This window comes from Trachypithecus francoisi, unplaced genomic scaffold, assembly GCF_009764315.1.
Source record: "Trachypithecus francoisi isolate TF-2019V2 unplaced genomic scaffold, Tfra_2.0 Lachesis_group4, whole genome shotgun sequence".
Classification (NCBI taxonomy): domain Eukaryota; kingdom Metazoa; phylum Chordata; class Mammalia; order Primates; family Cercopithecidae; genus Trachypithecus; species Trachypithecus francoisi.
Genome location: NW_022681469.1, coordinates 53,521,773 through 53,537,602, shown reverse-complemented (window position 1 = coordinate 53,537,602; position 15,830 = coordinate 53,521,773). Strand labels below are relative to the sequence as shown.

The 15,830-nt window shown below is 42.3% G+C and overlaps 1 pseudogene; it reads left to right on the top strand.

Annotated features, from left to right (window-relative positions):
* Positions 1–4,008: 4,008 nt before the first annotated feature.
* LOC117072138 lies at positions 4,009–6,313 on the top strand (annotated as a pseudogene).
* The last annotated feature ends 9,517 nt before the right edge of the window (positions 6,314–15,830 follow it).

The window sequence follows — 15,830 nt, the reverse complement described above, 5'->3', positions numbered from 1 at the left end:
GCTCACTGCAAGCTCCGCCTCCCAGGTTCAAGCGATTCTCGCGCCTCAGCCTCAAAAGTAGCTGGGATTACAGGCGCCTGCCACCATGCCCAGCTAATTTTTATATTTTTAGTAGAGACAGGGTTTCACCATGTTGACCAAGCTAGTCTCAAACTCCTGGCCTCAAGTGATCCACCCGCCTCATCCTCCCAAAGTGCTGGGATTACAGGCATGAGCCACTGTGCTGGCTGAGGTTATTTTTATAATAATCATTACAAGTACTGTAATGAAGTTATTAAAAAAAGGCTTATTGTATAATAACTATTTTATAATAACATAACTTGACCTTTGAATAGTGTTTTGCCTTTTTCAGAGAACTTTCAGGGTCATTTTTTTATGTGATCTTTGAGTTAAAGGATGGTGTAGGAATTGTAGGCCGGGCGCGGTGGCTCAAGCCTGTAATCTCAGCACTTTGGGAGGCCGAGACGGGCGGATCACGAGGTCAGGAGATCGAGACCATCCTGGCTAATACGGTGAAACCCCGTCTCTACTAAAAAAATACAAAAAACTAGCTGGGCGCGGTGGCGGGCGCCTGTAGTCCCAGCTACTCCGGAGGCTGAGGCAGGAGAATGGCGGGAACCCGGGAGGCGGAGCTTGCAGTGAGCTGAGATCTGGCCACTGCACTCCAGCCTGGGCGACAGAGCGAGACTTCGTCTCAAAAAAAAAAAAAAAAAAGGAATTGTAATCCACATTTTGCTAATGCAGAAACTGAAGTTCAGAGGGAAGAAAGTGTGTTAGAAAAGGCTTCATAGGGGAAGTGACACAGCACTGTAGCTTGAGAGATGTGTAGGTGATTCCTCAAGTAGATGGGGGCTGAGTGGTTTTCAGCAGAGATGCTGCAGAGGGTAGGGCAGGTAGGGCATAGTGATAGAGGAGGGGGAGTTCTACAGTGGCACCAAATACTTTGATATATCTGATGCTTTGGGTAAGGGGAGCAGTGTAGAGTCAGAGCTTTGTGTATCAGGCTAGTTTGGACTTTATTCTCTGCCAGGGAGGTGCTTTCAGGCAAAGGAGAGTATATGACTAGATTTCAGTTTAGGAAGATCACTATGTCAGTAGTGTAGAAGCTGAACTGGAAAGATGTTTAGGTGGTAGGTTCAAGCTAGCTGATATTTTCTAATCCTATTGATCATGAGGTCTCAGTTCCCAGGTATGGTGACAATGAGCAAGTGTAGACAGCCAGGTTGGCACTAGCAGCATAAACTGCTTGTGACAAAAGCACAGCATTTAGACACAGAAACCACTGGCTCCTGTCCTAGATTTGTCAGATCTACAAATTTTCCTGGAGCACTTACCGTTTAATTTCCTTTGGCTTACCTCATCTGTGTAATGAGGGTATTGGTATGGCACCAGCTTTGCATATGTTAACATTGATGAAATACTTCAAATAAAACAAATCGGAACTTGGGAATGAAGATAGATATGAATATGCTACAGGCTGGTCCCAAAATCATAGCAAAGGATGGAAGGCTTAGCAGGTTGCCTATGCTGTATAAACAGGGTTGATAAGAGGTTTTAAGATCCAGTTTTGAGCAGCCTCTATCATAAATAATTATTCAAAGGACTTCCATGTTTTATTGTCTTCCTGAAAAGCAGAGTGCCCACAAAGATTTATACAGAGTTTTCAAGTTTAGCATTGTACTATAGCCAGCACTCTCTCTTGAAATCAGGTGGGAAGCAAAACAAAATGTCCACTAGTTCTCAATGAATGGTTTATTTATCCTATTTGCAATTGCACAGAGAACTGACTTCCTACGAAGGAGAAAACAGTTGATCGATCTTCTGAGACAATAAACTGGGTGAACGAGGGGCTTTGTTTTAAGCCTGCTAGATAGAATTTCTCCAGGATCTGAACTTCCTGCATCTAGGGTGGGAAGCCCAGAGAAATGTACAGTAGCCCTTCCCTCCTAATTCTAACCCTGCAGAATTTGTGTCAGAACCACCAAGATCAGATTCTGAGTGACATCAGAGCATTTATTAGGAGAGAACAGATTACTGAAGGTGACCACTTTCAATATTAGCTAGTCACATACCCAGGATGTCTATAATCTTATCAACAACAGAAATCAATCTTCTAACATGATGCAAAGAGGGGAAAGAAAGAAATGCCTGAGTGGAGGCTGGCCAGGAAAATTCCAATGCTGATGAACTGAAGGCAATGGAAGTTTGTATATCATTTCTCTAGCAGGCATAGGAAGGTACTTTACACAGTAGGTGGGTTTCTAGAAAGTAAACTATTTTTATTTATTTATTTTTGAGTCTCGCTCTGTTGCCCAGGCTGGAGTGCAGTGGCACAATCTCAGCTCACTGCAACCTCTGCCTCCCAGGTTCAAGTGATTCTCTTGCCTCAGTCTCCCAAGTAGCTGGAACTATAGGCATGCGCCACTGCACCCAGCTAATTTTTGCATTTTTAGTAGAGATGGGGTTTCGCCATGTTGGCCAGGCAAGTCTCGAACTCCTGACCTCAGGTGATCCATCCACCTCAGCCTCCCAAAGTGCTGGTAGAAACTTAACTATAACTATAATTTTCTCAAATGGAATTTTCTTTTAAATATACTTTAGGACTTAGTCACTTAAAGGAATGTTTTGGAGAATCTGCTTGTGAACATTCTTTTTTTTTTCTTTTTTCTGAGGGTCTCACTCTGTTGCCCAGACTGGAGTGCAGTGGCACGATCTTGGCTCACTGCAACCCCCACCTCCCAGGTTCAAGCAATTTTCCTGCCTCAGCCTCCTGAGTAGCTGGGATTACAGGTGCGTGCCACCACGCCTGGCTGATTTTTGTATTTTTAGTAGAGATGGGGTTTCACTATGTTGGTCAGGCTGATCTTGAATTCCTGACCTCAGGTGATCCATCCACCTCAGCCTCCCAAAGTGCTGGGATTACAGGCGTGAGCCACCACACCTGGCCTGCTTGTGAACATTGTTTATATTTCATGGGCTTGTATTTTTTTATACTTTCCACCTATTCGAATTTTTTAAAGTGATAAACATTTGCCATTGTCTTACAAGCTCAATAAATTGGCCTTTACTTTCTGAAGCAATTTGTTATTGTTGCTATTTTCCTTGAGGGAAAAGCAAGGTTTCTGTGTTTGTATTTAAACCCCTCTGCTTTCTTATTTTTCTTTTTTTTGTTTGTTTTTTTTTTGAGACGGAGTCTCACTCTGTCGCCCAGGCTGGAGTGGTGCAGTGGCGCGATCTCGGCTCACTGCAAGCTCTGCCTCCCGGGTTGACCCCATTCTCCTGCCTCAGCCTCACAAGTAGCTGGGATTACAGGTGCGCGCCACCATGCCTGGCTAATTTTTTGTTGTTGTTGTTGTTTTTGTATTTTTAGTAGAGACGGGGTTTCACCGTGTTAGCCAAGATGGTCTGGATCTCCTGACCTCGTGATCCACCCACCTCAGCCTCCCAAAGTGCTGGGATTACAGGTGTGAGCCACTGCGCCCGACCTCTTATTTTTCTTTGTTGATTTTTTCTTCTCCTAGTATGACCAATGGTGAGAAGCCTGAGTTTATTGACTTTGACTGGGAATTTACTGACTTTGATTTTGTAATCGAGGCAGGTGACCACCTTTTTGATGAGGCCTGAGCGAATAAGAAAAGTCTCAATCACCCCCCCACCCACCTACGGAAATATATATATACCCCATGCCACTGTCACACTGACCCTGAACTGCCATCATAATACATTCTCTATCTTAGGCTAACGGCTTCATGTTCTAAAATACAAATACCCTGGAGAATTATTGGATTAAATGGTCTATCACAGCATAATGCTTTAATGAGAAATTATCTGAATATTTTTCTCCTGGCAGTAAAAAAAAAAAAAAAAGGGGAGTTTTAATGGGAGTATACCAAGAAAGAGATGGTCTTGGAATCTGGGCACCATCCCAGGAAGACAGACTTAACTAAAGGCAAAAGTTCTAGGCTGCCGAGGAGCTGTAAAAGAGATACTGAATGCCTGGGAAGTATGATGGAGAAGCTGCTCAGTATTGAAGAAATGGAAAATGCAAAGTAGAGCTAAAGCAAACTTGGATTTATGATACAAGTTAGCTTAGGGAAGACTGAACTCTTAGTATCTTTAATTTCATTGTTTGCCAATCATTTGAGAAGAAAAACCTGAACATTTCATACATTCCTTCTAGTATTTATTGATCACTCATATGTACTGGACACTTTGTTAAGTGCTGATCATACAAAGTAGAACAAGATATTCTTGTCCTTAAAGAGATTATATTTTAAAGGGAGAGATAGGGCTGGATGCAGTGGCTCATGCCTGTAATCCCAACACTTTGGAAGGCCAAGGCAGGTGGATTGCTTGAGTTCTGTGGTTTGAGACCAGTCTGGGCAACATTGTGAAACCCCATTTCTACAAAAAATACAAAAATCAACTGGGCATAGTGGCCTGAGCTTGTAGTCCCAGCTACTCAGGAGGCTGAGGTGGGAGGATGGCTTGACCCCAGGAGGCGGAGGTTGCAGTGAGCCAAGATCACACCACTGCACTCCAGCCTGGGTGACAGTCCCAGGCCCTGTCTCAATAAAATAAAATAAATAAAGGGAAAGATAGGACAAAGACTATATATATTTTCAAGTTGTGATAAGTGCAGTGAAGAACACAAAACAGGTACTTTTGGTATATTTTTTTGTTTTCTTCTTTACAATTAGATTGCCCTGTGAAATCTATGGTAAAACAGAGATAAATTGGTAAGGGCTGCAGTCTTCATAATCTACATAAAAACTATGATTGACTCAGGTCCTATATAAGGAGATTTCTGGGGATAATCCTGTGACACTCTCAGTACTCTCTGAAATTCTGTAGAGCGAAGAGCTTGTGGATTCTGGCAGGAAGAGCAATCAAGGTGAAGGTGAAGATGTTGAGCTGGAATCTGGACAACTATGTCCGCAAAACCCAGTTGGACTTACAGATTGTTCCAAGAAACTATGATCCTACCTTACATCCTTTTGAGGTCCTGCAAGAGTATGTAAGAGTTTTAAATGCTACCAAACTGGAAGGAGTATTTGCAAAACCATTCCTTGCTTGGCTGGATGGTCACTGAGATGGAGTCAGTTGCTTGGCAAAGCATCCAAAGAGCCTGGCTACTGTCCTGTCTGGGGTATGTGATGGAGAGGTTAGAATGTGGAACCTGACTCAACTGAAATGTATCCGTATAATACAAGCACATGAAGGCTTTGTACGAGGAATATGTACTCACTTTTGTGGGACTTCTTTTCACTGTTGGTGATGACAAAACTGTGAAGCAGTGGAAAATGGATGGGCCAGGCTATAGAGAGGAGGAAGAGCCATTACATACAATATTAGGAAAGATACTGGGATTGATCATCACTGGAAAGAAGCTGTTTTTGCCACATGTGGACAGCAACTAGACATTTGGGGTGAACAAAGAACTAATCCTATATGTTCAATGACCTGGAGATTTGACAGTATAAGTAGTGGTAAATTTAATGCAATTGAGACATTTATCTTGGAAAGTTGCACGTCTAATAGGAATATAGTACTATATGATATGAAGCAAGCTACTCCTCTGAAAAAGGTTATCTTAGATATGAGAACAAATACAATCTGTTGGAACCCTGTGGAAGCTTTCATTTTTATGGCAGCAAATGTTTATAACTTATTTACTTTTGATATGTGTGCACTGGACACTCCTGTAATGGTCCATATGGATCATGTATCTGCAGTGCTTGATGTGGATTACTCTCCCACTGGGAAAGAGTTTGTGTTTGCTAGTTTCGATAAATCTATTTGAATATTTTCTGTAGACAAAAGTCAAAGCAGGGAAGTATATCACACAAAGTGAAAGCAACATGTTATCTGTGTAAAATGGACTTCTGACAGCAAGTATATTATGTATGGATCTGATGAAATGAACATTCACCTATGGAAAGCTAATGCTTCTGAAAAATTGGGTGTGCTTACATCACAAGAAAAAGCAGCCAACTATTATAAGCAGAAACTGAAGGAGAAATTTGATATGAGCCTCATATGAGAATATGAGCATCATCCTCATATACAACCAACAGCTCATCATTGACATCTACCAAATTCTGTCTACAGCCCAATTCAGGAACAGTGCATCATGAAGGAAGCTTGTTGACGAAAGGAAGTGAATCACATTAAATACAGCAAGCCTGGATCTGTGCCAATTGTGTCAAAGAAGAAGAAACACATAGTGGCAGTTGTAAAATATTTGGTATTCCTAACAATCCTGATGTATAATTACTTGTTACTTTTGATTTGAGAACTCTACAAATAAAAGTGCTGGGACTAGATTAATTGTAAACATTTCAGTTATATATGTAGAGCTTTATCATTGCTCCTTTTAGCTACCCTGATAAATGATTCTTAAAGGTGGGCTAATTGATAAGACTGTCTAACTGTTTTATCCTTAATCTGTGTTCTTCTTTCATTGAAGGATATAGTACTTACAGTACTTGCAACTAACTCATTTTTTCCGGGGTTTTATTTTTTGTTTTTTTTTGTTTTTTTTTTTTTGAGACAGAGTCTCACTGTGTCACCTAAGCTGGAGTGCAGTGGTACAATCTTGGCTCACTGCAAGCTCTGTCTCCCAGATTCAAGCAATTTTCCTGCCTTAGCCTCCCGAGTAGCTGGGACTACAGGTGCGTGCCACCACGCCCAGCTAATTTTTGTGTTTTTAGTAGAGACAGGGTTTCACCATGTTGGTCAGGCTGGTCTTGAACTCCTGACCTCGTGATCGTCCTGCCTTGGCCTCCCAAAGTGCTGGGATTACAGGTGTGAGCCACCGCACCCAGTCATTTTTTCCCGTCTTTTTTTTTTTGAGATGGAGTCTTGCTCTTGTTGCCCAGGCTGGAGTGCAATGGTGTGATCTTGACTCACTGCAACCTCCACCTCCCGGGTTCAAGCGATTCTCCTGCCTTAGCCTCCTGAGTAGCTGGGATTACAGGTGCCCGACACCATGCCTGGCTAATTTTTTTTTTGTATTTTTAGTAGAGACAGGGTTTCATTATGTTGGCCAGGCTGGTCTCGAACTCCTGACCTTGTGATCTGCCCACTTTGGTCTCCCAAAGTGCTGGAATTACAGGCATGAGCCACCATGCCTGGCCTTTTTTCCTTTACAGATATACTTACTTTCTCTCTGATCTATTATCATAGATACTTTACATTTGAATGGACATTTAAGACCAAACATTTCTTCTAATACCTTTAATATTACTTTGAAAATGATTGCAATGATGTTTCTTCCTATGATTCCACATAACATTTAGAAGAATGATGTCAACTTTTTATAACTGAATTTATTTCTATTGCTTTATTTTTATTTGGCTTTTTGACCCTTTCAAAACAATCAGGCTGCATTTATATAACTTTTATAAATAATATTATAATTTGGGTCAAGTTAAGATAATAAAACTTCCTTTCAACATTGAAAAAAAAAAGAAATTCTGTAGACTCAATGTTCTAAACACTGAGGGGCTCCTCAGAGCCAATTCTAATAATTAAACAGGTGAGATTAACTGCTGCCTGTGTGGTTTGATGTTAAACCCTATCTTCTGTTTGCTATGCCCACCTCCTATACAATCCCCATCCTCCTGTTACATATCCTGAAATTCCAGGCTTGAGAATTCTAATAGACTGGCCTAAAAAGAAGAAAACAGGGAAATGTGATTAGTCATGAAGCAGCTAGTGACAAGGAGAGAGGAATGAGGAATATGCCCAGAGCTGTGGAAAAAAACGAACAAGAAAACTGACTGAAGATACTCCATGTAGGAGAGTGAATTCACACCATTTCAACATCAGTAACTTAGGTAATAAGAAGAGGGAGAGTGGTCAACAGAATTCCTTTTAAGTTTAATAGTGTAGAGGCTGCGTGCCGTAGCTCATTCCTGTAATCCCAGCACTTTGGGAGGATTGCTGGAGCCCAGGAATTCAAGACCATCCTGGGGAACATGGCAAGACCTTCTCTCTACTAAAAAAAAAAAAAAAAAAAATTAGCTGGGCATGGTGGTGCACGCCTGTAGTCCCAGCTACTTGAGAGGCTGAGGTGGGAGGATTGCTTGAGCCTGGGAGGTCAAGACTGCAGTGAGCTATGATTGCATCACTGCACTGCAGCCTGAGCAACCAAGAAAGACCCTGTCTCAAAAAAAAAAAAAAAAAAAAAAGAGCATAGCATGGGGATCCCATGCACGAAACTCCAAAGTAAGCCTTTGAGGACTTGTTGCTCAGCGTTAAAAGGAGGTACTATAAATAGGTACTATGCATGCATAGTCCTAAACAGTTTCTTAGCTAAGCGTGTAATTACTAAAGCCATTAGAAGTAAGAAGACAGGGAGATAACTTAATGTTATTTTTATGTTAAAAGGTTAATTGTACTGTCATTAATAGAATACCAAGGAACTATGTAAAATATGTTTATGTCTTGTTCTCATGTATCTGCTAGTGAAAGAGGCAAGATAATTAATTAGAGCAATCAAATAAAACTATCTTCTCAGGTCTTTTAGTGGCACACATTTTTGTCTGCCCAGCATTCCTTGTGGGAAACATGCTCCTCCTCCAACACTCCAAAGTATTTCTGGTCATGTGGTTTGGGCCAGGGATGAGTATGTGATGTAGGCTCAGGCAATCAGTATATTTTATTCCTCTCATCACAGTGACTGGCTCGTGAAAGAGTATGTAGTGTATGATGGACCATTTGAAAGTCTCTGGGTGTTTTACCAGAGACTTTCCAGAAAAATGTCCCTTTTTTGGATCATAGGCTCTAAAATCTCTAGAGGTCTGGAGCAGCCAGGATCCATCCATCTTGCTGCTACATGGAGGGGGCTAACTTGAAGATGAAGCAAAGTAAACACAAAGAATGCTAGGAAGAATAGGGAACTGGGGAAGAAAGAGTCCAAACAGATATTTTGTCCATGCTAAGAGATCCTTGTGTGAATGAAATTCAGTAGAAGGATAGATTCCTATTACCCTATTAGCAAGGGGACAGTTGGTGGGGCGGAGGGGATATGACTCACCATAGAACCACTTGTCCTTGTCAGGAGGGGCTAAACTCCCCCAGGAAATTTACAGTGGCAGGGGAATGATGATAACAAGTAACCAGTCTGGGACTTACTTGAAGTTATTTGCCTTTCGGTAACTTCAAGACTGCTGAATATGTACCCACTTTCCTGGAAGCCTTCTTGTGCCCTCTGCTGCCTTAATGTCAACTTGAGTTACCTGATTCACCTAAGATACTGTCGAAGTCCAACATAATGGTTTTGTTGTCTTACTCAAGCGTCAGATTTTAAGATGTTTGGAGGCAGGGCCTGTATCTCCCACTTCTGCATTTTCATGTTTTGCACAACCCCAGAACCCAGTAAGCATTTCAGTGATGCTTGAATGAGTGAATCTGATAAGGCATATAGAAATAGAAGCCCTGAAATATTAGCCTGAAAAATTCATGGCTTTAAAGTACTGCCTCTCCAAGCATCCTCTTAAAAAATACAAATACCCAGAGGAAACATAACATGTTTAACTGATGACCAACAATTCTCATTTTTGGCAGTTATCAGAATGAAGGTGTCAGAGGTGTTAAACAAAACAACTTCATCTTGAATAGGAGGTAGGTAAAATAAGGCTGAAACCTACTGGGCTGCATTCCTGGATGGTTAAGGCATTCTAAGCCACAGGACAAGATAGACGATCAGTGCAACATACAGGTCATAAAGACCTTGCTGATAAAACGGGTTACAGGAGAGAAGCCAGCAAAAACCCACCAAAACCAAGATGGTGACAAGAGTGACCTGTGGTTATCCTCACTACTACTCTCTCACCAGTGCCATGACAGTTCACAAATGCCATGGCAATGTCAGGAAGTTACCCAAGGAGGTCTGAAAATGGGGAGGAATGAATAATCCATCCCTTGTTTGGCATATCATCAAGAAATAACCATAAAAAGGGGCAACCAGCAGCTCTCGGGGCTGCTCTGTCTATGGAGTAGCCATTCTTTTATTCCTTTCCTTTCTTAATAAACTCCCTTTCACTTTATTGTATGGATTCACCCTGAATTCTTTCTTGAGTGAGAGTCAAGAACCCTCTCTTGGGGTCTGGATTGGGATTCCTTTCCTGTAACAAAGGGAACTATAAAAATTGGATTTTAGGCCAGGTGCAGTGGCTCACACCTGTATTCCCAGCACTTTGGGAGGCTGAGATGAGCGGATCACCTGAGGTCAGGAGTTTGAGACCAGCCTGCCCAACATGGTGAAACTCCGTCTCTACTAAAAAAAATTACAAAAGTTCACCAGATGTGGTGGTGCACACCTGTAATCCCAGCTACTCGGGAGGCTGAGACAGGAGAATCACTTGAACCCGGGAAGTGGAGGTTGCAGTGAGCCAAGATCGCACTACTGCACCCCAGCCTGGGTGACAGAGTGAGACTCCATCTCAAAACACAAACAAAAACAAAATTGGATTTTAAAGAACACTGTTTGTATGAAAGAAAGGCCATAGATTTGTGTAACTAATTTGAAAAATAGTTTGCCATTATTTCTTAAAGCTGAACTTTCATCTATGTATGACCCAAAAATTTCACTCCTAGGGATGGGACCAAAAGAAACTGCTGTGGTTCAAATGTGTTCCCCAGATGTCAGGTGCTGGAAACTGAATCTCCAATGCAAGAGTGTTGATAGGTGGGACTTTTAAGAGGTGAGGGAGTAACGCTGTTATTGTGGGACTGGGTTATTTATCTCAGGGGTGGGTTCCTGAGGGATGAGTTTGGCCCCTTCTCTTGTGTGAACACTTTCTCTTGCCGTGTGATGCCTTCCACCATGTTGTGATGCAGGAGATTCATCCCCTTGATCTGGGACTTTCTAACCTCCAGAACTGTGAGCCAAATAAATCTCTGTTCCTTATAAACTACCCAGTGTGTGATATTGTGTTATAGCTGCATAAAAAGGACCAAGATAGAAACTTTTACACATGTAAAACAGGAAATGTGTACAAGAATGTTCATAGCTGCCCTGTTTTTGATGCAAAAACTTGGAAACAACTGAAATGCCTGTTAACAGGAGAGTAGATGAATAAATTGCAGTGTATTTACACAACTATTGTAGGACCATAAAAACAAACGAACCACACTGATTCACAACAATGTGGATAACTCCTAGCAATAACATGAAGTGAAGAAAATAAATGCCCCAAATTTATATGATATGATATATAGTCATACGCCACATAATGGCATTGCAGTCAATGATGGACTCCATATATGACAGTGGTCCCATAAGATTATAATGGAGCTGAAAAATTCCTATCACCTAGTGATGTTGTCCTGAGGAATTGACTAACAAGAAGTTTTCGGAAATGGAACAGGAATGTGTGGCTGAAGAAGAGGCAAGAGAAAAGGAAATTGCAGGAAAGGAAAAAGAAGAATCCCCAAGAAAATTCATGAAGGGTTTAGCAGAACATTTGCAAACCTCAACAAGCTCCTTAAAATGTTTATATCATAGACCCCAACACCCCAATTAAGTTTTCATTAATAGAGAGGAATGTTCATAGTGCAGTATCTGTTTATAAGCAAATCTTTGACCAAAAAAAAAAAAAAGAAACAAACCAAGAATACCACCATGCACGTATTTCTGAAGAGTGACCCTCCTCAAGAAGAACCACAGGCAGGACCTTCAGGAGGAATTTCGGAAGAAGGCACTGTTATCATAGGAGATGACAGCTCTGTGCATGTTATTGCCCCTGAAGACCTTCCGCTGGGACAAGTTGAGGAGGTGGAAGACAGTGACATTGATCAGGACGCTGTGTAGGCCTAGGCTAAAGTGCATGTTTTTAAGTTAGTTTTTAACAAAAAAATTTGAGAAATAGAAAATAAAAATTTAAAAATGGAAAATTTGAAAAAAAGCTGATAGAATAAGGATATAAAGAAAGAAAATACAATGTGTTCCTGTTTTAAGCTAAATGTTATTTTGAGAGTTTCAAAGTTTAAAAAAGTTTATAAAGTTAAAAAGTTACAGTAAGCTAATTTATTATTGAAGAAGGAAAATATTTTTAAAATAAATTTCCCATCACCTAAGTGTCCAGGGTTTATAATCTCTACAGTACTCTATAGTAATGTCCTAGGTCTTCACATTTACTCAACACTCACTCACCCACTCATCCAGAACAACTTCCTGTCCTGCAAGCTCTACCTATGATAACTGCCCTATATAGGTATGCAATATATGAATCTTTAACACTGTTACTTTACCTTTTGTATGTTTAGATACCCACATACTTAGCATCGTGTTATAGTTGCCTACAATATTCAGTGAGGTGACATACTGTGCAGGTTTGTAGCCTAGGAACAATAGGTTATGCCATTGCTAGTGTGAGCCTAGGTGTGTAGCAGTCTACACCATCTAGGTTTGTGTAAGTGCTCTCTGTGATGTTCACACAATGACGAAATCACCTAATGATGCATTTTTTAGAATGTATTCCTGTCGTTAAATGATGCACAATGTATTTTTCTAGAGTTACAATTAATATAAAAATAAGCTTTATAGAAATACATATAGGTGCAATAAAACTATATTTCAAAAAGCCAAGGAATTCTCTGGATGATGGTGGCCCTGTGTGTGTGTGTGTGTGGTGGGGGGTGAGGGGGTGGGTGTGGGGTGTGGGGTGTGGGATGTGGGCACTGTATGGTTAGATGAAGTTTATGTCAAGGTTCCAGATTTTGTTTTGGATGGTAGGCTTCCAGGTACTTACTAAGAATAATGAAATAAGAAACTAAGCACAAACATGACTAGAAAGCCTGACTTTCCTAGGAAACTGTCTGAGGCTGATACTTTATTTGGAAAGTGCAATCTCAGAGCATTGATAGTAGGGGAAAGTGAGGCGAGGAGAAAGGATAGGGATTAATGCCAAGGGTGCTTTGGCCTTGCTTCATGAAGAGCTCTGCTGGTGAGTTGGCAGGTGAGCCTGTCCAGCCACATGGGAGTCTTCAGGTGGGACAGGTCTGCCTTGGAGCAGTCCTTGGGTGGAAGAAGGGAGAGGAAATGAGTAGATTGGGTCTCTAACTGGAAGGTAAATTCTCTGGGGCACTACCTCTGGGTTGCTTATCTGGCCTCTTTTGGTGGCAGCCGGGAAACTAAATCTCACATCTTGTGTTTTAGTTAAGTCTAGAAGTGGTGGGAGATGCCAGAATCTCAAGCCTGTGACTTTTCTGCCTAGCTGCCCAACAGCAGCAAGGGCATGGTCCCAGCCCTCCCTGGCAAGATGCTGGCTGGCCCCAGGCAGAGTAAGTTGGTGCTATGGAGGCAACTGAGTCAGAGCTGGCAGCCAAGCGTCTATGGGATGTCATGTGAGCAGGAGCTTGGGAGTCAGACTCACATTTGAATCTCCGTGTGAACTTGGATCAATTTCTTAACTTCCCTGGAGCCTCATCTAGAATGTGGGAGTAGTGATAACTACCTCCAAGTGTTGTTTCTCATATTAGAAAGGGATAATGTACATAATGCAACCAGCAGAATCTTTGGCATCTAAAAAGTGCTAAAAATATGTAACTCCCCTTCGTCCTACCCCTGCCACGAAGCACAACTGAGACAGTACTGGGGGTTGAGGGTGGGCAGACCTGGCTTAATTCTCCTTCTCTCCTTGTCCCACCTGGCCCATTTCCTGGCCTTGGGCAACCCAAGAGCACTGGGCCCTGTGTTACAGGATGAAGGGGAGAAAGATACTTTGCACCCCCTTCCTAAGGTCAACAGTCCTGAGGCTGCAGCTTTCCTCTGTGCCCTGGGTTTAAAGAGGGGTCTCAAACAGAGATGGGTGCTCCAAGCAGGCACATAAGCTGCTGTCCCGTTCAAATAATATTCAGCAAATACTTGTCTAATATTTACTTTGGCTGGGGACAAAACTGGCCCAGCAAGACAAAGGCATCTTTCCCCAATATGTCAGGGGTTGGGAATGGAGGCCCAACGCCATTGATGGCAGATTTCCAATTTATTTCAGGGCTGTGTCTGCCCTCTTCTGGCATGCTACCATGCCACCTGTTCACCTGGTTGTTTCTTGTATGTCTAGAGCCCTACGAAGGGTGACTAGGTCAGCCAGAGCTCTTGCTAGGCTTCACTGTAATTCAGGATTACTTTTACTCTTTGATCACATAAGAACGTTCATTTCCTGAATTGCCTGTCTTATACGTTTAAGTGCTCGTGTATTTCATAATACCACTATAGGATCTTGCATTTGAATACTTACCAGGGACTGAAATTCACACTGCTATTTTGCTGGTGAAGTGTCCTATTGTGTAAGTGAAGTTTTTAATTTTGTAGATTTAGATGAGTAAGTTAAAATTTTCCTTTCTGATTCTTAATTTGTTTTCTAATTTGGGGTAAAATGAAGTTAGGTGGGGGCAGGGGAGAGACTTTCAAACGGAGCTCTTCATATCAGTAATGTATACTTTATACACGCTCCAACTCCAAGACGCTTCTCCTCAGAGCCGTTTCGAGGGCAGAGAACATTCCTGATCGCTAGGTTGCCCCCGTTCCCTTTTGAGTTAATCCTGTGGCCTCCACAAGCATGTAGAAAATTGTGGAGAAGAGACACTCCTTATGCTCTCACAAATTTTATTTGGCCTCCCCATTCTGGCTCACTTCTTGTGAATGCAGATTCAGTTGGCCCCAATTTCTTTCTAGCGGGCAGGAGTCAAAGGCATAGAATGTTGTTGAAAGGTTTTGTACTATTGTGCAAAGTAGTACTGTACAAATTATCTTCTGCCTCTTTCCCATAAGACCTTTTGAGCAAAGCCCAATTCTAGAATTCTGGAATTCTGCTAGAACTTTGCTTTGGCTAAATTTGATTGTTCCTAAAAAATCAGTATGCCGCGGCCGGGCGCGGTGGCTCAAGCCTGTAATCCCAGCACTTTGGGAGGCCGAGACGGGCGGATCACGAGGTCAGGAGATCGAGATCATCCCGGCTAACACGGTGAAACCCCGTCTCTACTAAAAAATACAAAAATCTAGCCGGGCGAGGTGGCGGGCGCCTGTAGTCCCAGCTACTCGGGAGGCTGAGGCAGGAGAATGGCGTAAACCCGGGAGGCGGAGCTTGCAGTGAGCTGAGATCCGGCCACAGCACTCCAGCCTGGGCGACAGAGCGAGACTCTGTCTCAAAAAAAAAAAAAAAAAAAAAAAAAATCAGTATGCCGGAGGACCACATTTTATTTATTTTTTTGAGACAGGTTCTCACTCCTGTTGCACAGATTCGAGTGCAGTGGCACAATCATGGCTTACTGTAGCCTCAACCTCCTGGGCTCAGGTGATTCTCCCACCTCAGCCTCCTGAGCAGCTGGGTCTACAGGTGTGCACCATCATGCCCAGCTAATTTTTTGTATTTTTAGTAGAGATGGGGTTTTGCCATGTTGCCCAGACTAGTCTTGAACTCCTGGACTCAAGCAATCCACCTGCCTCTGCCTCCCAAAGTGCTGGGATTACGGATATGAGCCACTGCACCTGGCCAGAACTGCATTTTAGTTGTCCTAAGTCATCTGTGTCTTAACGTGAATGGCAGACAGCTTGTGTCAGTGGCTGCTCTGAGGACAGCTCCAGAGTAGAGGGCAGGAGAGCCTGGAATTAGGTAGCTCAGGACTCAGAGAGAACTCCAACTTTGGTAGGAGCCGTCCCGGACCTGCCTACAGTTAGTAACATTTTGACCCTGAAAGCCGCCTCCTCCTCCTTGCAGGTGTAAGCTGTTCATTAGCCTTTAACTTTCAAATTAAAAATGTTTATTTAGGGTAGTAATGGAAAATAGAAGATAAGTTAGCAAAGCCAGCAGAATTTGGAG